This window comes from Cibotium barometz, chromosome 10 (assembly GCF_041138505.1).
Source record: "Cibotium barometz isolate CiBa-2024 chromosome 10, ASM4113850v1, whole genome shotgun sequence".
Lineage (NCBI taxonomy): Eukaryota > Viridiplantae > Streptophyta > Polypodiopsida > Cyatheales > Cibotiaceae > Cibotium > Cibotium barometz.
The window spans coordinates 32225771-32247628 of record NC_141055.1 but is presented as its reverse complement, the minus strand read 5'-3'; the positions used below and the strand labels follow the sequence as shown (position 1 = coordinate 32247628).

Sequence of the window (21858 nt, the reverse complement as noted above, 5' to 3'; positions counted from 1 at the left end):
ATAATGCTTCCAAATCTTTAAAGCATGAATGATAGCCATCAATTCTTTCTCGTATGTGAGTGCGGTCTTTTCGGCTCCTTAAGTCTTCGACTCTCATAGACCAAGACATGGCCCACTTGGTTCAAGACTGCTCCAATGCAATCTCTCCTGAGGCATCACACTCTACCACAAATGGCTTCGATAAATCTGGAATAATCAGTATCGGTCCTTTGCTAGCATAAAACTTTAATGCTTCAAAGGATTCTTTTTTAGCTTTGGCCCACCAAAATCCCATGGCTTTCTTTGTTAAATCATGTAGTGCACTAGTCAACTCTGGCCATTCCATAATAGCCTTGACCTTATGTGGGTCCATCCTGACCCCTTCCATGGACACTATATGGCCCAAATAGTGAATCTCTACTCACTCTTTGTAACAAGTAGCGGAAGTATTCGTAATTGAGGATCCTGTCACACAAGTCTCACACCGCCTTCTGTATCGTGAGTTTCGCGAGTTTAGCAATCCACTTTTATGACTTCAAACTTAGAGAGAGAGAGAGAGAGAGAGAGAGAGAGAGAGAGAGAGAGAGAGAGAGAGAGAGAGAGAGAGAGAGAGAGAGAGAGAGAGAGAGAGAGAGAGAGAGAGAAATGAAATGATATATTAACGTCTTCAAAAGGCCAAAATGACCTATGAGACCAAAAAGGTTACAACAATTGGTGGATCTGATACAATGTGAAGGGAGAGAGTTAGGGTTTCATGTGGGAGACATACACAGAGAAGAAGGGAGAAATGAAATGAAATGAAATGATATATTAACGTCTTCAAAAGGCCAAAATGACCTATGAGACCAAAAAGGTTACAACAATTGGTGGATCTGATACAATGTCTGTGTAAGCAAAGCTAAAAACAACTAAACAACTAACTGAAACTGAAATAACTATGAGGAAAAGTACGGTACTACGAGCTCCTAATGGATAACATTTGGGAGGAAAACTCCAGCAACAAAGGTAAGCATCATACACATCACTATCCAAAGATGTCTCTCATCGGTCGATGGCGGATATCCTCAATGTCCTCCATGGTGAGTACTTTGACTGGACGTCTCCCATGCCGTGCTAGTATGGTCCTGATCCTCTGTTGTAGTCTCCGCCGGTGTCGAGATGGGCCTCTCATCTTGGGGCGCCTGGACCGCCCCAGCTCTATAGCTCAATCAATCAGTGTACCTCTGGTGCGGCTGTACTCTGGGGCTAGCTGCAATGCCTGCTGACCTGACTGCTCAATCTCTGGTCGAAAGAAGTCTGTAGTCTGCCTCTGTAGGTGTCTCTCCCTCTCTGATCCCCTCCCTCTCAGTACAATCCGAGGCATCTCTGATCCTGGTATCTCATGACTCTAGAAAGTGGTCCAAAGCCCTCTTTGAACAGGCAGTGAAAACGGCCTCGTATCTCATAATATACTGGATAGTGACATATGTAATGTAACTCTGTCTCTGGCTCCATCTGGCACAGCTGACAAATCTTGGCCTCAGCTGGTACTCCTCTGAATCTGCCAGTCTCAATCTCTAGCTAGTGTGAGGATGTGCTCATCAGACCAATAGCACACCGTACCCCATGAGAAAGATGAGTATCCATGTAGCTGGGTCTAATCACAAACCTATCCTCCGTGAGTTGGAGAAGAAGATCTCTATAGAAAGCCATCTTCGTACCAAGCTCGTATGTCGGCTGTATCCATGTCCTCCTAGTGTCCAGCTGAGTCAAGTCTTGCCTGATAAGTCTGGTAATCTCTGCCCGTGTGAGAGAGAGGGAGGGTGCATCCAGGGAGTACTGAAATGGAGGTAGCCTGTCCATACTAAAGCCATGCAGTTGGAACCAAGCTGTCATCTGTGCATACCAACATGATCCGTCTCCCTGTGATGCCAACTGTCGTGAAGACTCCAGGGCTAAGCGAGCATATCTGTCTCTAGGGAGAGCCCAAGTGCTATGTATACAGGAGACTGATCGAGTGAGTGCCTCTACTACCAATGGGGGGGCAGCCATCTCTGCACGGATAATATCATGTGGTACGGAGGCTTGGCCCTAATCATCCGGGAAATCATAGAAACCAAGGACCTCTCCATACGTCTCCATCCATCAGTGCTACCAGCTCGGCTGTGGTGATCCATTGAGGGTCCCCATATCTCCACTCCATACAGCATGGCTGAAGTGACCAAAGTGTCAAAGAGCCAGAGCTTTGTTCGAGGTTCGTGAAACTGAACCTGCGAACACATCCTCTCTAGTCTCCCCAATGCTGCATAAGCTCTGGTCAATCTGGTCTCCGCTGCTGCTCTCCTCAAGGAAAATAGTGGGCCACTAAACACCACACCAAGGTAAGTATATGCATCTGTATACTCCACTGTCTCCTGACCATATGTAAAGGTGGGCATTGACCTCCTAACCCACTGTGCTGTGGTGTTAAACACCATCACCTTGGTTTTACCAAGGTTAACAGACAATCCACTGTCCTCTGCAAACATGTGCAATGCATCCAAATGACGCTGCATCCCCTCTGGAGAATCTGAGATCAGCACAATATCATCAGCATACAATAACAGCGGAATCCATGTCCCTGCTAGCTGTGCTCCTCTGTCACCCTCCCGCTCTACATAGTCCGAAACCTCATCCACATACATCCCAAATAAGGTGGGGGAAAGGGGGCAGCCCTGTTTCACCCCAATAGTGGAGTGAACCGTCTCAGATATACCTTGGGTAGTACGTACCTGCCCCACAACTGTCCTGTATAAAGCCATGATTCCCCAAATCAGCTCTGTGGGCACTCCCATCTCCTGTAGTCTGCGCATCAGTCCGGCTCTCGATACTGTGTCAAAAGCTTTGCGGAAATCCACAAAGCAACAATAAATCCTCCTGCCTTATAATCTGCCCTCCTCAATAATAGCTCTGAGTGTCAAGATATGGTCAAGAGTGGAGAAACCTCTCTTGAACCCTGCCTGCCCTGATGCACGTATGCCCTCTCTCTCTGCCCATCTACTCAACTCCTGCTCAAGAATAGATGCATAGAATCTAGCCAATGTGTGACCAATCATGATGGTACAATAATTCCCAGGAAGCATGGGATCCCCTGACTTGAAGATAGGCACAATCGTGGACATATTCCAAGTCTCAGGAAAACCCTCACACATGGCTCGGTTAAACATCATAGCAATAAGCTCTGCAAGCATATCTCTGGCATGAATAAAGTGCTCTGCTACCAAACCATCATGATCATATGCTCTCCCAGTCCTCATCCTGTCAATAGCTTTCCTTACCATCTCAGCAGTAAAGAAAGCACACGTCTCTGGGCATGGCTCCGATGGGTCTGGCAGGGGCGCTGCATACTCACCCGAAATCTTTGTGGAGGTAATGGCTGGTGATGGTGAATGCTCATGGAATAGTCTCCATGCCTCGCCTGAGTCCTGACTCATAAATAACTGGTACAAATCCCTCTCTAACTGAGCAAGATAAGCCCTCTTCTTCCGTCGCACTAGGTGCCGGAAGGTAATCCGTGATTGTCTGTGAGTGGTAACACCCATGAGCACCTCTCTCTGTAATCTGATCCTCATCTCTCTGCACTCCTCATCATACAATTGTTCTGGGGCATGTTCCCAGATCGTCTCCGTGTAGGCTGACTATGGGGATATGCCTCTGATGCTGCAGCATGAAGCGTCTCTATCAATATCGAAGTGAGCTCATCTAATGGCCGTCCCGGCTCCTCGGCACATAGGCGTCTGTATATCTCATCCGTGTATACGGTGTCAGTCTCCCTCGTAAAGGTATAACGAGTGTGTGTGGAGACCTGTCCCAATGAAGCGGTGCTGAACTGAAATGTGAGAGTGAAGGACAAAATAGCATGATCCACTGCTATTCCAACCGGCCTAGTGCCTACCATAAAATCCTGAAAAGAGGGAATGAGACTGGGCTGAGCCATAACATAGTCCACTGTACTAGCACCATGCCGATGTGGAAAGCTAATGAAACCGCCCGATGTCGGGAATCTCTATAGGCCATTCAGGATGGCCAATCCATGTGCAGTCCCATGTCTATCAAATACCGCCCATACACTGTATGTTCCTCATCCTGTGAGAGTCTAGATAGGCCCATATCCCTAACATCAAGCTCCCTCAACATCTCCTCTGAGGTATCATAAAATACTGTCTGGTTATGGGTGGTCCTGGCATTGAAGTCCCCCAAGAGAATGATGTCACCATCCCTGGAGAACTCCCAAATGTCATCATCCAAAATAGAAAAGGGAGACTGCCCGCTAGGTGATGCATACACTGATGTACTAGGAGCAAAATAGCATATAGCAATGTAGAGATATCTGCCGGTCTCTGTCCTCAGGAGCAAAATAGCATACAGCAATGTAGAGATATCTGCCGGTCTCTGCCCTCAGTCTAACCCACATGTACCTAGCCTGCTCATCTCTGCGGACTATATGTATTAGTGGCTGTAGCTCCTCTCTAAACAATACTGCCACTCCTCCTGAGCCCCGTCCTCTATGCTCTGAACGAGTCTCCTGTCTACAAGCTGTCTCCCATCGGTATCCACTAACATGTGGCATGGACTGTCCAGGAGCCTGATGCGTCTCACAGTAGAAGATGATGTCCCTCCCAGTGAAACTATCCTCAAAAGCCCCTACATCAAGGCGTAGAGATCCATTACAATTCCAAGTAGCAACTTTGAGTGTAGTCCCATAGGTCTCGCGCCGTCATGAAGAGCGCCTCTCCATAATCACCACTCTACCATCTCTATAGAAGGCCACTTTTCCTTTCTCTCGGGCTGCCCTTATCTCGGGCATAACTTCTTTCATGTGGGCAAGTTGCGAGAGTGTGAGGTCATCTCCAAGAAATATTCCCGTTTGTTTGAGTGTAGGACGTCTCTTCAAGAAGTCCTTCGCTTCCATGGAGGGGAAACGAATGATAAGTGCTCTCTCCTTAGAAGAAGATTCGCCACTACCTTCTCTCTTCTTTCCCACTCTCCATGCCTTTGTGTGCGTGGCTTCAATGCCCATCATAGAGAAGAGCTCCTTGGTTTCCCCTTCCGCATCATCACGGTCTTTTAGACCGGACACTGGTACATGTAAGGCCCGGGTCTTCCTCCTTTGCTCCTCTTCAAGGGTCATGTTGATGATGGTGGGAGTGGGGATGGGTGGCGATTCTTTACCTTTCCCTTTCTGGGCGACCTCGATCCATTTCTCGGCCTCGTCCATCTTCTTTTGTGTCTTTGTGATCACCTCCACCCATGAAGATGTCTTCTCTTTATGTTGCTCCTCCTCCTCTCGAATGATCCTCATTTGTTCCTTGATGGTATTCAGCTCTTCAATAAAGGAGGGCTGAAATTCTCCATCATCAAGCTTGCTTTTTGAAGTGGCTTCCAACTCCTTTTTGAGGGCTGAGATTTCAGCCGCTTGACTTTTAGCATGCAGTTTGGCCTCCACTAGTTCCTCCTTTAAGGCTGAAATCTCAGCCTCTTGCTTGGAAGATCTCTCTTCGAGCTCTTGGATTTTGACAAATCCCTTCTCAAGTTTGGAGAGGCGGTTTATGATTGCGGTAACGGAAGAGTCGACCATCTTCTTGTTTTCTTTGATAATTGTGCCGAGCTTGTCGTCCACCTTCACGAGCTCCTCTTTAAACCCGGTCTTGGCCATGACTTTTTGCAGAACTTCCCACAGCCAATGTATTGAAAATTAATCCATGACAGCAGCACGAAACAGTAGCAACAGGGAGGGGGGGGGGTCAAGTCATGCAGGGGAAAGGGAAAGAGAGGAGATTCAGGAGAGAGAGAGAGTTATGTTGCTGCCTTGGGGGCCTCACGAAGGGTGGGTGGGAAGAGGGAGGCGGAACAAGGAAGAGAGAGAAAGAGCGAAGGACAGGCAGCGAAGGGCAGGCGGAACAGCGAAGAGAGAGAGAGAGAGAGAGAGAGAGAGAGAGAGAGAGAGAGAGAGAGAGAGAGAGAGAGAGAAGGACAGGCAACGAAGGGTAGGCGGAACAGCGAAGAGAGAGAAAGAGCGAAGGACAGGCAGCGGGATGGGGGGGCGCAAGTAGACAGGCAGCGAAGGGCAGGCGGAACAGCGAAGAGAGAGAAAGAGGCGGAACATCGAAGAGAGAGAGAGAGAGAGAGCGAAGGACAGGCAGCGAAGGGCAGGCGGAACAGCGGGGGGAGAGAGAGAGAGAGAGAGAGAGAGAGAGAGAGAGAGAGAGAGAGAGAGAGAGAGGCAGCGAAGGACAGGCGGAACAGCGAAGAGAGAGAAAGAGCGAAGGACAGGCAGCGGGATGGGGGGGGCGCAAGTAGACAGGCAGCGAAGGGCAGGCGGAACAGCGAAGAGAGAGAGAGAGAGAGCGAAGGACAGGCAGCGAAGGGCAGGCGAACAGCGAAGAGAGAGAGAGAGAGCGAGAGAGAGAGAGAGAGAGAGAGAGAGAGAGAGAGAGAGAGAGAGAGAGAGAGACATGTGGGGATAAGTCAACTCACGGTATATGAGTGTGTGACTCCCCTATCACACATGTATATTTGCTCTAGTACACATAGTGCACTTAGTACATTAAAAGTACTAAGTGTACTATGTACTATAAAACTTATGGGCTAGTACACACTATAAGGTGGGCATAATGTCTTTACCCCAACAACCTCCCAGTTAAAGGCAAAGTGCCCTTAAATGAAGGAAAAGAAAAATCAGCATGTACATGATAATATACAAGGCCATATCAAGGCTGAAACTGGCCTCATCCAATGTCCATCAAGTGTCTGCAATGAGCAAACCGCTCTGGAGGCAAACTCTTTGTCAACAGTGTTGGGGTAAAGGCATAATGCCCACCCTTATAGTGTGTACAAGCCCATAAGTTATAGTACATAGTACACTTAGTACTTTTAATGTACTAAGTGCACTATGTGTACTAGTGCAATATACATGTGTGATAGGGGAGTCACACACTCATATTATTGAGTTGACTTATCCCCACAACTCTCTCTCTCTCTCTCTCTCTCCCTTGTTGTTTCTCTGTGTATGTCTCCCACACTTGAACTCTAACCCTAATTCCTGTTTCTCCCATACAACTGGTATCAGAGCAAGTCACTCCTGGAGCTACCCATTTCAGTTGTGCGCCTTCAAGCTGCTGGCTGCACTTCCGTTCAGACTGTCCCGTGTGCCATCGCTCTGCTCAGCCAGTCTTGGCGGCACTATTGCAGGCAGAACCACCTCTGCCCCTTTCCGTTGGCTGAACGGCGCTAGTTGGAGAACCATCAATAGCCAGCCAACGGGCGGTCCTTGCATCTCAGCCAGCAGAGCTCAGCCCACCACGAACCAGAACCAGGCGTGAGCGATTACGTGTAGCGAGCCACTGAAGTGAGCGTTGGCGAACAAACGCTGAGCGTAGGCGACTATAGCGCTACACGGCGAAGGCTACTAGGCGAGCGAAAAGGGTTGGGCGAAGGCGTTTGCGAACTCACGCGGGCTACAGCCGGGCAGAAACCCAACTCGTCACCGGCGAGGAGGCCAGCGCGATCGGCAGAAACCCAACTCGTCACCGGCGAGGAGGCCAGCGCGCTAGGCGAAGCACGTGGACACGTAACTGGCTTCGAGCTGTTTGCTTGTAGGCGCACAGGCGACTAGAAGGCACAAAGGCTCTTCACGACTGCCCCAGGCAAACGTCAAACTGCAGCAGCAGGCGCATCAAAGCATCAGATTTCTGCAAAAGCAGCAGCAACATCAGCAAGAAGTGCCCCCCCCCCCCCCCCCACCTGCACAGAACAGCAGCAGCATCATCATCCCTTTTCCTGCAACAACAAAACCCGCCTGCAAATCAGAGAAAAATCAGAAAATTACAAGGTATTTTCCTCAAATTTTTTTTGGGATTTGCAATTGAGCAAGTACAATCAACAATTGAGCAGATACAGGTGTCGAATTGCTCAATTTTGAGCAAAATTGGCAAAATTGGGTGACATTGGTCACAATCAGGATCAATTTGCAGGAAATTGGATGTTGAAATTTGGGGCTTTTGATGTAATTGTGCGATTAAGCACTCATACATGCTGTATGATGTGAGAAATCGCACATTTGGGCAAAATTGCAGCAAATTGCAGTGCAAATCAAGGGGCTTTTGTGTCGATTGAGTTGATTTGCATGCAGGCACTCGCAGTTGATGCTGTGGATAATGTGTTGATGCCTTACAAGCACTCAATGTGCCTGTAAATCAAGGGGCTTTCATGTATTTGATGTATAGGTGGCCAGGGGGAAGCATCGTGAACACTCTGGATGCCTTCATGTGCGTCAATGTACCATGTATGATCAGAAATTGATCTTAAATCAAGGGGCTTTTCAAGTTCGTATGCTTGTTGAGCTTGGCAAAGCAGCATGCAAGACATTTATTTCTTGAATCCTCAAAAATCAGCTTGCAGTCAAGGGGCTTTTGCCCAATTTCTGTTCGGGACTGTTTTATGCAGTGTTCGGGACTGTAAAAGTCTGATTTTTACTCATTTGGACAGCCGGGAGAGCATTTATTGCTACTGTACCTGCTGGTACAGATTTGGCACAGCTTTGTGCAAGTTTTGGCATGGCTGTACACTGTTTTGAGTGACCAAAAGGTTCAATTTCAGCTGCTGTACTTGCCGGTACAGGTTTGGTACATCATTGGTGAGCACTTGGTATTGCTGTACAGTACTTTGGAAGGGCAACAGAGCACATTTAAGGTGCTGTCCAAAATCTGCAGCAACCAGATTTTGGTGATTTCATCACATAAAGTGGGAGAAAAGTTGCATTCTTGCTTCCGCAGTGGGAGATAAAGCTTGGGAGAAAAACTGTGAGCACTTTGTGTGCTTTTGGTGCAGTGTTTGCACATTTTGCAGGGAGTCAGGCATTGACAGGTTGCATATTGCTATGGCAACCACAAGTGAGAGCTCTTCATTGCTTCACATCAAGAAGCTTGAAGGCTCGCATAATTATGATATTTGGCAAACCCAGTGCTACAATGTGTTGCTCCAGAAAAAGCAGCACAAGCCTATCAAAGAAAGGGGTGTGATGCCCGCTTCTCTTACTGCTGAAGAGTGGGAAGATATGGATGAGCTAACAAGATCTACTATCATGTTGTCTGTGTCAGACTCATTACTTTTCAGCATTCGTGAAGAGAAGACAGCTTGGGGAATGTGGCAGAGATTGCAGGACTTGTATGCCCAACAAAGTGCCTCAAGCAAAGTGTATTGGTTGAAGAAACTCATAGGTCTTCAGATGAAGGAAGGGGCGTCTATGACAGCCCATCTAAATGAGTTTAATGGTATTGTCAGCCAGGTCATTAATCAAAAGTTGGCAATGGACGATGAGTTCAAAGCCACTTTTCTGTTATGCACTTTGCCAGAGAGTTGGGACACATTCAGGACAGCCACTAGCAATTCGAATGCATATGCTGTCATATGCAGATGTTGAGGGTGCTCTTCTTCAAGAAGAGATGAACAGGAAAAACAACTCTGTTGGAAAGTCCAATGCAATGAATGCACGTGGGAGATCCCAACAAAGGGGAAAAAGCCAAGAAAGGGAAAGGAGCAAGTCTCGCTCCAAAAAGGATTTGGAATGCCATTATTGTGGCAAGAAGGGACACATTAAAAAGCAATGCTACAAATGGAAAAATGATCAAAAGGAAAAGGGAAAAGGCAAAGACAAAGAGAAGGATGAAGCCAAAGATGTAAAGCCAAAGGGCAAAAGTGGAGTCAAGATTGAAGAAATCAATGTGTCACATGCAGGTGGCAGTGAGGATGAGGTCCTATTTACGTCCATTCACTTCTTACAGGTGGTCATGGTATGCACTCATGGATCATTGATTCAGGTGCCTCCTTTCATGTCACAGGTTGCAGAGACTTGTTTGTCAGGTATACTGCTGGCAATGAAGGAGTGGTTTATTTGGGTGATAACCATGCATGCAAGATTCTTGGCAGAGGTGATGTGAGGCTTGTGTTTTCAGATGGCTCACAGCTTATGCTCCATGATGTCAGGCATGTGCCTGAGATCAAGAAGAATCTTCTTTCTACTGGACAGCTTGATGATGCTGATTATGTTACCACATTTGGTAGTGGAAAGTGGAAAATTAGTAAGGGCTCATTGGTTGTTGCCAGAGGCTCTAAGGTGGACACTCTTTATTTCATGCATGCAGGTGTTTGTCACCATGCTAATGTAAATGCAACCGAGCTCCCGGAAATTTCTATGTGGCATAGCCGGTTGGGACACATGAGTGTCAAGGGAATGGAGCAATTGTCTCGTTTGGGTTACTTGCCTTCTCTAAAGTTTTCAAGTTTTCAATTTTGTGAGCATTGTATATATGGTAGGCAACTACGGTGCCCCCACAAGAAAGCTCTTGGACAGAAAGATGCTCAGTTAGAGCTTGTGCATACAGATGTATGTGAGATGCCTCAGCTTTCTTTGGGAGGGGCAAAATATTTTGTATCTTTTATAGATGATGCCACACGCAAGGTGTGGGTTTATCCTCTTCGTTTGAAGAGTGATACATTCTCAGTGTTTGAGAAGTTTGTTGCTCTTGTTGAGAATCAAACTGGCAAAACACTGAAGGCTTTGCGTTCCGACAATGGTGGAGAGTACATGTCCAAACAGTTTCAGGACTTTTGTGATGCTAAAGGCATCAAGAGGGAGCTCTCTACTCCTTATGATCCTCCACAAAACGGGACAGCAGAGAGGATGAACAGGACCATACAGGAGAAGGTCCGTTCTATGTTGTCACATGTTGCATTACCTCATGGTTTTTGGGCTGAAGCTGTTATGACAGCCGTTCACCTTATAAACAGGTCACCTAACACGAGGCTTGGTGGGAAAGTGCCAGAAGAAGTATGGACAGGGAAGCCTCCGTCATACAAGCACTTGAGAGTGTTTGGTTGCGTTGCGTACGTGCACATACGCAGGGAAATGCGCACCAAAGGCTCACAAATGCATATTCCTAGGATATGGTGACAGAGGTGAAATGGGGTATAGACTTTGGGATCCCATGAATAGAAAGATCATACGCAGCAATGATGTCATTTTTGATGAAACATGCATGTATAAGGAGCCTGCAAGGCAACAGGAGCCTGGCAGAGTCATCTTTGATGATGATGGACATCATGGACAACAACAAAGGGCTGTAAATCAGCCATTATAGCAGGAAAACCAGCCCTTAAATGGTGCTGAAAATGGTCCAAATGGACAGCCAGAGATGGCAGAAGATATCCCTATGGATATACCACAGTTAGAGGATATACCGGGCATAATATTTCAGCCTTATGGCATGGAACAGGAGCCACCAATGGGTGATATGCAGGCTGGACAGCAACCTGCAAATGATGGTCATTGGGTACGGAGGTCCACTAGACCCTCCAGAGCCCTTGACAGGTTTGTTCCAGGGGTTGACTACTTGATGCTCACTGACTGTGGGGAGCCCTCATGTTATAAGGAGGCTTTACAGAGGGCAGACAAAGCTCTATGGGAGCGTGCCATGAAGTCAGAGATGGATTCTCTGCATAAAAATGGAACTTGGAAGTTGGTGCATTTGCCTGCAGGCAAGAAGGTTTTGCCATGCAAGTGGGTTTACAGGCTCAAAGTTGCACCAGATGCAAAGCCAAGATACAAAGCCAGGTTAGTGGCTAAGGGCTTCAAGCAGGAATATGGTGTGGACTTTGATGAGATCTTCTCTCCAGTGGTCAAAATGACCACACTTAGAGCTGTGTTAGCTTTGGTTGCGCATGATGATCTGGACTTGATTCAGATGGATGTGAAGACTGCTTTTCTTCACGGTGATCTCCATGAGGAGATATATATGCAGCAGCCAGAGGGTTATGCAGTGAGTGGAAAGGAGAAGCTTGTATGCAAGCTGAAAAAGAGTCTTTATGGGCTCAAACAGGCACCAAGGGAATGGTATCATAAATTTGATACATTCATGAAATCACAGAAATTCAGGAGAAGTGACATAGATCACTGCTTGTACACCAAGAAAGCTTTGGATGGCAGTCTATTGATCCTCATCTTGTATGTTGATGATATGTTGATTGCCGGGAAATCTCGTAAGGAGATGGATACCTTGAAGCAGAGGCTGTATCAAACCTTTGATATGAAGGATTTGGGTGATGCAAATCACATCTTGGGTATGCGGATACTTCGGGACAGAAATCAGCATGTGTTGTATTTGTCTCAGAAGGAATACATTGGCAAAGTCTTGCAGAGGTTCAATATGGACGGGGGGAAGAAGACTAGTACTCCTTTGCCTCCATATGTGAAACTCAGTGCTATGGACAGCCCACAGTCAGATAGTGGCAGGGCTGAAATGGCCAAGATTCCGTATGCTTCAGCTTGTGGCAGTCTCATGTATGCCTTGGTTGCTACTAGGCCGGACATTGCATTTGCAGTGGGAGTGGTTTCTAGATACATGGCCAACCCTGGTAAGAAGCATTGGGAAGCAGTGAAAGGTGTCATGAGATACCTGAAGGGCACACAGGATATGTGCATTTGCTTTGGCAAACAGGATGCATTAGTGCATGGTTACACGGATTCGGATTATGCCGGTCATCCAGATAACCGGAAGTCTACTACCGGTTATGTATTTACATTCACAGGAGGTGCTGTTTCATGGATATCCAGGATGCAGAAGTGCACTGCCTTATCTACTACAGAGGCCAAGTATATTGCAGCCACAGAGGCTTGCAAGGAGGCATTATGGCTATCTCGGTTAGTGGTTGATTTGGGCTATACAGGGGATATTCCATTGTTGCATTGTGACAGTCAGAGTGCCATCCAGTTGGCAAAGAGAACCGTCTTTCATGCAACGACGAAGCATGTGGATGTGAAGTATCACTTCATCAGAGAGGTGATAGAGAACAAGCAAATTCAGCTTGTGAAGATTCACACGGATGACAACCCGGCTGATCTGTTGACAAAGAGTTTGCCTCCGGAGCGGTTTGCTCATTGCAGACACTTGATGGGCATTGGATGAGGCCAGTTTCAGCCTTGATATGGCCTTGTATATTATCATGTACATGCTGATTTTTCTTTTCCTTTACTTAAGGGCACTTTGCCTTTAAGTGGGAGGTTATTGGGGTAAAGGCATAATGCCCACCCTTATAGTGTGTACAAGCCCATAAGTTATAGTACATAGTACACTTAGTACTTTTAATGTACTAAGTGCACTATGTGTACTAGTGCAATATACATGTGTGATAGGGGAGTCACACACTCATATTATTGAGTTGACTTATCCCCACAACTCTCTCTCTCTCTCTCTCCCTTGTTGTTTCTCTGTGTATGTCTCCCACACTTGAACTCTAACCCTAATTCTTGTTTCTCCCATACAAACAGATCAGCCGGGTTGTCATCCGTATGAATCTTGACAAGCTGAATCAGCTTGTTCTCTATCACCTCTCTGATGAAGTGATACTTCACATCCACATGCTTCGTCTTTGCATGAAAGACAGGGTTCTTTGCCAACTGGATGGCACTCTGACTGTCACAATGCAACAATGGAATATCCCCTGTATAACCCAAATCAACCACTAACCGAGATAGCCATACTGCCTCCTTGCAAGCCTCTGTGGCTGCAATGTACTCGGCCTCTGTAGTAGATAAGGCAGTGCACTTCTACATCCTGGATATCCATGACACAGCACCTCCTGTGAATGTAAACACATAACCGGTAGTAGACTTCCGGTTATCTGGATAACTGGCATAATCCGAATCCGTGTAACCATACACTAATGCATCCTGTTTGCCAAAGCAAATGCACATATCCTGTGTGCCCTTCAGGTATCTCATGACACCTTTCACTGCTTCCCAATGCTTCTTGCCAGGTTTGGCCATGTATCTAGTAACCACTCCCACTGCAAATGCAATGTCCGGCCTGGTAGCAACCATGGCATACATGAGACTGCCACAAGCTGAAGCATACGGAATCTTGGCCATATCAGCCCTGTCACTGTCCGACTGTGGGCTGTCCTTAGCACTGAGTTTCACATATGGAGGCAAAGGAGTACTAGTCTTCTTCCCCCCTTCCATATTGAATCTCTGCAAAACTTTGCCAATGTATTCCTTCTGAGACAAATACAACACATGCTGATTTCTGTCCCGAAGTATCCGCATACCCAAAATGTGATTTGCATCACCCAAATCCTTCATATCAAAGGTTTGATACAGCCTCTTCTTCAAGGCATCCATCTCTTTACGAGATTTCGCGGCAATCAACATATCATCAACATAGAAGATGAGGATCAATAGACTGCCATCCAAAGCTTTCTTGGTGTATAAGCAGTGATCTATGTCACTCCTCCTGAAATCCTGGGATTTCATGAATGTATCAAATTTATGATACCATTCCCTTGGTGCCTGTTTGAGCCCATAAAGACTCTTTTTCAGCTTGCATACAAGCTTCTCCTTTCCATTCACTGCATAACCCTCTGGCTGTTGCATATATATCTCCTCATGGAGATCACCGTGAAGAAAAGCAGTCTTCACATCCATCTGAATCAAATCCAGATCATCATGAGCAACCAAAGCTAATAAGTGTGGTCATTTTAACCACTGGAGAGAAGATCTCATCAAAGTCCACACCATATTCCTGCTTGAAGCCCTTAGCCACTAACCTGGCTTTGTATCTTGGCTTTGCATCAGGTGCAACTTTGAGCTTGTAAACCCACTTGCATGGCAAAACCTTCTTGCCTGTAGGCAAATGCACCAACTTCCATGTTCCATTTTTGTGCAGAGAATCCATCTCTGACTTCATGGCACGCTCCCAAAGAGCCTTGTCTGCCCTCTGTAAAGCCTCCTTATAACATGAGGGCTCCCCACAGTCAGTGAGCATCAAGTAGTCAACCCCTGGAACAAACCTGTTAGGGATTCTGGAGGGTCTTGTGGACCTCCTTACCCAATGACCATCATTTGCAGGTTGCTGTCCAGCCTGCATATCACCTATTGGTGGCTCCTGTTCCATGCCATAAGGTTGAAAGATCATGCCCGGTATCTCCTCTAACTGTGGGATATCCATAGGGATATGCCATCTCTAGCTGTCCATTTGGACCATTTTCAGCACCATTTAAGGGCTGGTTTTGTTGCTGTAATGGCTGATTTACAGCCCTTGGTTGTTGTCCATGATGTCCATCATCATCAAAGATGACTCTGCCAGGCTCCTGTTGTCTTGCAGGCTCCTTATACATGCATGTTTCATCAAAAATGACATCATTGCTGCGTATAATCTTTCTATTCACTTATACCCCATTTCACCTCTGTCACCATATCCTAGGAATATGCATTTGTGAGACTTAGGATCAAGTTTGGTGCGTATTTCCCTGCGTATGTGCATGTACGCAACGCAACCAAACACTCTCAAGTGCTTGTAGGACGGAGGCTTCCCTGTCCATACTTCCTCTGGCACTTTCCCACCAAGCCTCGTGTTAGGTGACCTGTTTATAAGATGAACGGCTGTCATAACAGCTTCAGCCCAAAAACCATGAGGTAATGCAGCATGTGACAACATAGAACGGACCTTCTCCTGAATGGTCTTGTTCATCCTCTCTGCTGTCTCGTTTTGTGGAGGATCATAAGGAGTAGAGAGCTTCCTCTTGATGCCTTTAGCATCACAAAAGTCCTGAAACTGTTTGGACATATACTCTCCACCATTGTTTGAACGCAAAACCTTCAGTGTTTTGCCAGTTTGATTCTCAACATGAGCAACAAACTTCTCAAACACTGAGAATGTATCACTCTTCAAACGAAGAGGATAAACCCATACCTTGCGTGTGGCATCATCAATAAAAGACACAAAATATTTTGCCCCTCGCAAAGAAAGTTGAGGCATCTCACATACATCTGTATGCACAAGCTCTAACTGAGCATCTTTCTGTCCAAGAGCTTTCTTGTGGGGGCATTGGAGTTGCCTGCTGTCCCAACCGGCTATGCCACATAGAGATTTCCGGCAGCTCGGTTGCATTTACATTAACATGGTGACAAACACCAGCATGCATGAAGTAAAGAGTGTCCACCTTAGAGCCTCTGGCAACAACCAGTGAGCCCTTACTAATCTTCCACTTTCCACGACCAAATGTGGTAACATAATCAGCATCATCAAGCTGTCCAGTAGAAAGCAGGTTCTTCTTGATCTCAGGCACATGCCTTACATCATGGAGCATAAGGTGTGAGCCATCTGAAAACACAAGCCTCACATCACCTCTGCCAAGAATCTGGCATGCATGGTTGTCACCCAAATAAACTATTCCTTCATTGCCGGCAGTATACCTGACAAACAAGTCTCTGCAACCTGTGACATGAAAGGAGGCACCTGAATCAATGATCCACGAGTGCATACCATGACCATCTCCTGCAAGGAGTGAATGGGCATCAAGTGAAGACATGAATAGGACTTCATCCTCACTGTCACCTGCATGTGACACATTGACTTCTTCAATCTTGACTCCACTTTTGCCCTTTGGCTTCATCTTTGTCTTTGTCTTTGCCTTTGCCCTTTTCCTTTTGATCATTCTTCCATTTGTAGCATTGCTTTTTGAGATGTCCCTTCTTGCCACAATAATGGCATTCCAAGTCCTTTTTGGAGCAGGACTTGCTCCTTCCCCGTTCTTGGCTTTTACCCCTTTGCTGGGATCTCCCACGTGCATTCATTGCATTGGACTTTCCAACAGAGTTGTTCTTCCTGTTCATCTCCTCTTGAAGGAGAGCACCCTCCACATCTGCATATGACAGCATAGCATTTGAATTGCTAGTGGCTGTCCTGAATGTGTCCCAACTCTCTGGCAAAGTGCATAAGAGAAAGGTGGCTTTGAACTCATCGTCCATTGCCAACTTTTGATTGATGACTTGGCTGACAACACCATTAAACTCATTTAGATGGGCTGTCATAGATGCCCCTTCCTTCATTTGAAGACCTATGAGTTTCTTCAACCAGTACACTTTGCTTGAGGCACTTTGCTGGGCATACAAGTCCTACAATCTTTGCCACATTCCCCAAGCTGTCTTCTCTTCACGTATGCTGAAAAGTAAAGTGTCTGACACAAACAACATGATGGTGGATCTTGTTAGCTCATCCATATCTTCCCATTCTTCAGCAGTAAGAGAAGCGGGCATTACACCCCTTTCTTTGATGGACTTGTGCTGCTTCTTCTGGAGCAACACATTATAGCACTGGGTTTGCCAAATGTCATAATTATGTGAGCCTTCAAGCTTTTTGATGTGCAGCAATGAAGAGCTCTCACCTGTGGTTGCCATAGCAATATGCAACCTTTGACACAGTCAATGCCTGACTCCCTGCAAGATGTGCAAACACTGCACCAAAGCACACAAAGTGCTCACAGTTGTTCTCCCAAAGTTTATCTCCCATTGCGGAAGCACGAATGCAGCTCTCCTTCCACTGAATGTGATAAAATCACCAAAATCTGGTTGCTGCAGATTTATGACAGCACCTTAGATGTGCTCTGTTCCCCTTCCAAAGTACTGTACAACAGTACTAAGTGCTCACCAATGATGTACCAAATCTGTACCAGCAAGTACAGCAGCTGAAAATGAGCCTTTTCCTCACTCAAATCAATGTACAGCCATGCCAAAACTTGTACAAAGTTGTACCAAATTTGTAGCAAGTACAGTAGCAATAAATGCTCTCCTGGCTGTCCAAATGAATGAAAATCAGACCTTGACAGTCCTCACCACTGCATACAACAGTCCCGGACAGAAATTGAGCAAAAGCCCCTTGACTGCAAGTGGATTTCTGAGGGTTCAAGGCATAAAAGTCTTCCCTGTTGCTTTGCCAAGCTCAACAAGCACAGAATCTTGAAAAGCCCCTTGATTCAAGATCAATTTCTGATCATGAATGGTACATTAATGCACATGAAGGCATCCAGAGTCTTCACAATGCTTCCCCCTGGCCACATATACATCCAATACATAAAAGCCCCTTGATTTAATGGCACATTGAGTGCTTGACATGCATCAACACATTGCCCAAAGCATCAAATGCCAGTGCCTGCATGCAAAACAACCCAATTGGCACAAAAGCCCTTTGATTTGCACTCCAATTTCCTCTGAAATTTTTGATTTCTGTTGCAGAAAGGGGTGGGGCGTCGTATTTGCTGACTCGTGTGCTGATGCTGTATTCGTGCAGGTGGGCGGTACCTCGCGACTTTACCCTGCAGATGACCAGGGGACAGATGACGAGGGTCTGTTTGTTGTAGGATGGTCAGCCCCGGTGACGGCGAGAGCAAGATGGTGATGGAACTTCAGTTGGACCTCGAACGGAAGGGTAGGCTGGCCGCAGGAGGGGACGTTGGCCGCGAATGCCTCCCCACTGAATCCACTGGCCCGGGAGGGCAAAACGGGTGGCAGGTGGAGCTTTCTCCGTTGGGCGTGGAGGCTGAAACGGGTGGCAGCGGAGCTCGTTGTAATAGAGCCGCTAGGCAGGGAGGCCGAATCGGGCGGCGACAGAGCTCGCAAGACTAGCGTCGCCCTGCCGGGAGGCAAACGTGGGCGACGACGAGCGGCAGTTGTCAGCGGACTGCGCGTAGACTGTTTGCCGGACTGCGCGCTGGATTGCAGTGACGGGCAGATGAGGCTGTTGAGGTCGGAGTGGGCGCTCTGTCCGAACACAACGCTAGGATCAGGACACGGAGGATAGAAGTTGCACACCAGAACCAGGCGCTCCAGCCCCGACAGCGCTCCGCTTCGCACGTGCTCCTTGCTGAGCACCAGAAAGCTCCAAGCAATCTCCTCTGCTCGTGCCAAGCTCAAGGCTCCATAGCCGAGCTTCTTCTTCGCGATGAAGACGACTCCGCACACCCGCACACAAACGGACACAACCGCAGCTCTGATACCAGTTGAAGGGAGAGAGTTAGGGTTTCATGTGGGAGACGTACATAGAGAAGAAGGGAGAGAGAGAGAGAGACATGTGGGGCTAAGTCAACTCACGGTATATGAGTGTGTGACTCCCCTATCACACATGTATATTTGCTCTAGTACACATAGTGCACTTAGTACATTAAAAGTACTAAGTGTACTATGTCTATAAAACTTATGGGCTAGTACACACTATAAGGGTGGGCATAATGCCTTTACCCCAACACACTGTCTGTGTAAGAAAAGCTAAAACAACTAAACAACTAACTGAAACTAAAACAACAACTATGAGGAAAAGTAAAGTACTAGGAGCTCCTAATGGATAACATCTGGGAAGGAAAACTCCAGCAACAAAGGTAAGCATCATATTCATCACTATCCAAAGATGTCTCTCATCGGTCGATGGCGGATATCCTCAATGTCCTCCATGGTGAGTACTTTGACTGGACGTCTCCCATGCCGTGCTAGTATGGTTTTGATCCTCTGTTGTAGTCTCCACCGGTGCCGAGATGGGCCTCTCATCTTGGGGCGCCTGGACCGCCCCAGCTCTATAGCCCGATCAATCAGTGTACCTCTGGTGCGGCTATACTCTGGGGCTAGCTGCAATGCCTGCTGGCCTGACTGCTCAATCTCTGGTCGAAAGAAGTCTGTAGTCTGCCTCTGTAGGTGTCTCTCCCTCTCTGATCCCCTCCCTCTCAAGAGACCCTCTCTATGTCTACGGAGCTCCAACAAGTATAATCCGAGGCATCTCCGATCTTGGTATCTCATGACTCTGGAAAGTGGTCCGAAACCCCCTCTGAATAGGCAGTGAAAACGGCCTCGTATCTCATAATATACTGGACAGTGACATATGTAATGTAACTCTTATCTCTGGCTCCATCTGGCACAACTGACAAATCTTGGCCTTAGCTGGTACTCCTCTGAATCTGCCAGTCTCAATCTCTAGCTGGTGTGAGGATGTGCGCATCTGACCAATAGCACACCGTACCCCATGAGAAAGATGAGTATCCATGTAGCTGGGTATAATCACAAACCCATCCTCCGTGAGCTGGAGAAGATGATCTCTATAGAAAGCCATCTTCGTACCAAGCTCGTGTGTCGGCTGTATCCATGTCCTCCTAGTGTCCAGCTGAGTCAAGTCCTGCCTGGTAAGTCTGGTAATCTCTGCCCGTGTGAGAGGGAGGGAGGGTGCATCCAGGGAGTACTGAAATGGGGGTAGCCTATCCATACTAAAGCCATGCAGTTGGAACCAAGCTGTCATTTGTGCATACCAACATGATCCGTCTCTCTGTGATGCCAACTGTCGTGAAGACTCCAGGGCTAAGCGAGCATATCTGTCTCTAGGGAGAGCCCAATTGCTATGTATAAAGGAGACTGATCGAGTGAGTGCCTCTACTACCAATGGGGGGGTAGCCATCTCTGCACAGATAATTTCATGTGGCACGGAGGCCTTGATCCTAATCATTCGGGAAATCATAGAAACCAAGGGCCTCTCCATACATCTCCATCCATCAGTGCTACTAGCTCGGCTGTGGTGATCCACTGAGGGTCCCCATATCTCCTCTCCATTCAGCATGGCTGAAGTGACCAAAGTGTCAAAGAGCCAAAGCTTTGTTCGAGGTTCGTGAAACTGAACTTGCGAACACATTCTCTCTAGTCTCCCCAATGCTGCATAAGCTTCGGTCAATCTGGTCTCCGCTGCTCTCCTCAAGGAAAATAGTGGGCCACTAAAAACCACACCAAGGTAAGTATATGCATCTGTATACTCCACTGTCTCCTGACCATATGTAAAGGTGGGTGTTGACCTCCTAACCCACTGTGCTGTGGTGTTAAACACCATCACCTTGGTTTTACCAAGGTTAACAGACAATCCACTCTTGTGCAAACGTGTGCAATGCATCCAAATGACGCTGCATCCCCTCTGGAGAATCTGAGATCAGCACAATATCATCAGCATACAATAACATCGGAATTCATGTCCCTGCTAGCTGTACTCCTCTATCACCCTCCCGCTCTACATAGTCCGAAACCTCATCCACATACATCCCAAATAAGGTGGGAGAAAGGGGGCAGCCCTGTTTCAGCCCAATAGTGGAGTGAACCATCTCAGATATACCCTGAGTAGTACGTACCTGCCCCACAACTGTCCTGTATAAAGCCATGATTCCCCAAATCAGCTCTGTGGGCACTCCCATCCCCTGTAGTCTGCGCATCAGTTTGGCTCTCGAAACTGTGTCAAAAGCTTTGCGGAAATCCACAAAGCAACAATAAATCCTCCTGTCATATGATCTGCCCTCCTCAATAATAGCTCTGAGTGTCAAGATATGGTCAAGAGTGGAGAAACCTCTCCTGAACCCTGCGTGCCCTGATGCATGTATGCCCTCTCTCTGCCCATCTACTCAACTCTTGCTCAAGAATAGATGCATATAATCTAGCCAATGTGTGACCAATCATGATGGTATGATAATTCCCAGGAAGCATGGGATCCCCTGACTTGAAGATAGGCACAATCGTGGACATACTCCAAGTCTCAGGAAAACCCTCACACATGGCTCGGTTAAACATCATAGCAATAAGCTTTGCAAGCATATCTCTGGCATGAATAAAGTGCTCTGCTACCAAACCATCATGATCATATACTCTCCCAGTCCTCATCCTGTCAATAGCTTTCCTTACAAAGGGTAATTTGATCTCGCCCTCATATCCCCGCTAGGCATTTGTGCTGTGTCTCTTGGGGGAGCCTCCTGAAGCTGGCTCACTATCCCAACGATTGGGCCGAAGTAGCGTTGAGGGTCGCCCACACAATGTGAGAGTGAGTGCCCAAGGGGTGACTACTGGCATCGTGAAGAGGAGTTTCCAAATCAAGGGTTGGCGGAGTTAGGGGGTAACTAAGTGAGAGCTGGCTTGAGGTCCTTGAAGGAGGAGATAAGCCTGCGTGCTTGGGACTTTGTGAAGATCCACCACACACTAGGGGTAGGGTCCACCGAGAGACGGCGTGCGGGCCGATATTA

The 21858-nt window shown here is 47.2% G+C and overlaps 1 protein-coding gene and 1 pseudogene across 2 annotated transcripts in view; one reads left to right on the top strand and one right to left on the bottom strand.

Annotated features, from left to right (window-relative positions):
• The window catches only part of LOC147634786 (2-oxoglutarate (2OG) and Fe(II)-dependent oxygenase superfamily protein), a 99928-nt gene that overhangs the window by 24357 nt on the left and 53713 nt on the right, over positions 1–21858 (top strand). The window lies entirely within an intron of this gene.
• Positions 19171–20687, bottom strand: LOC147634787 (uncharacterized; annotated as a pseudogene).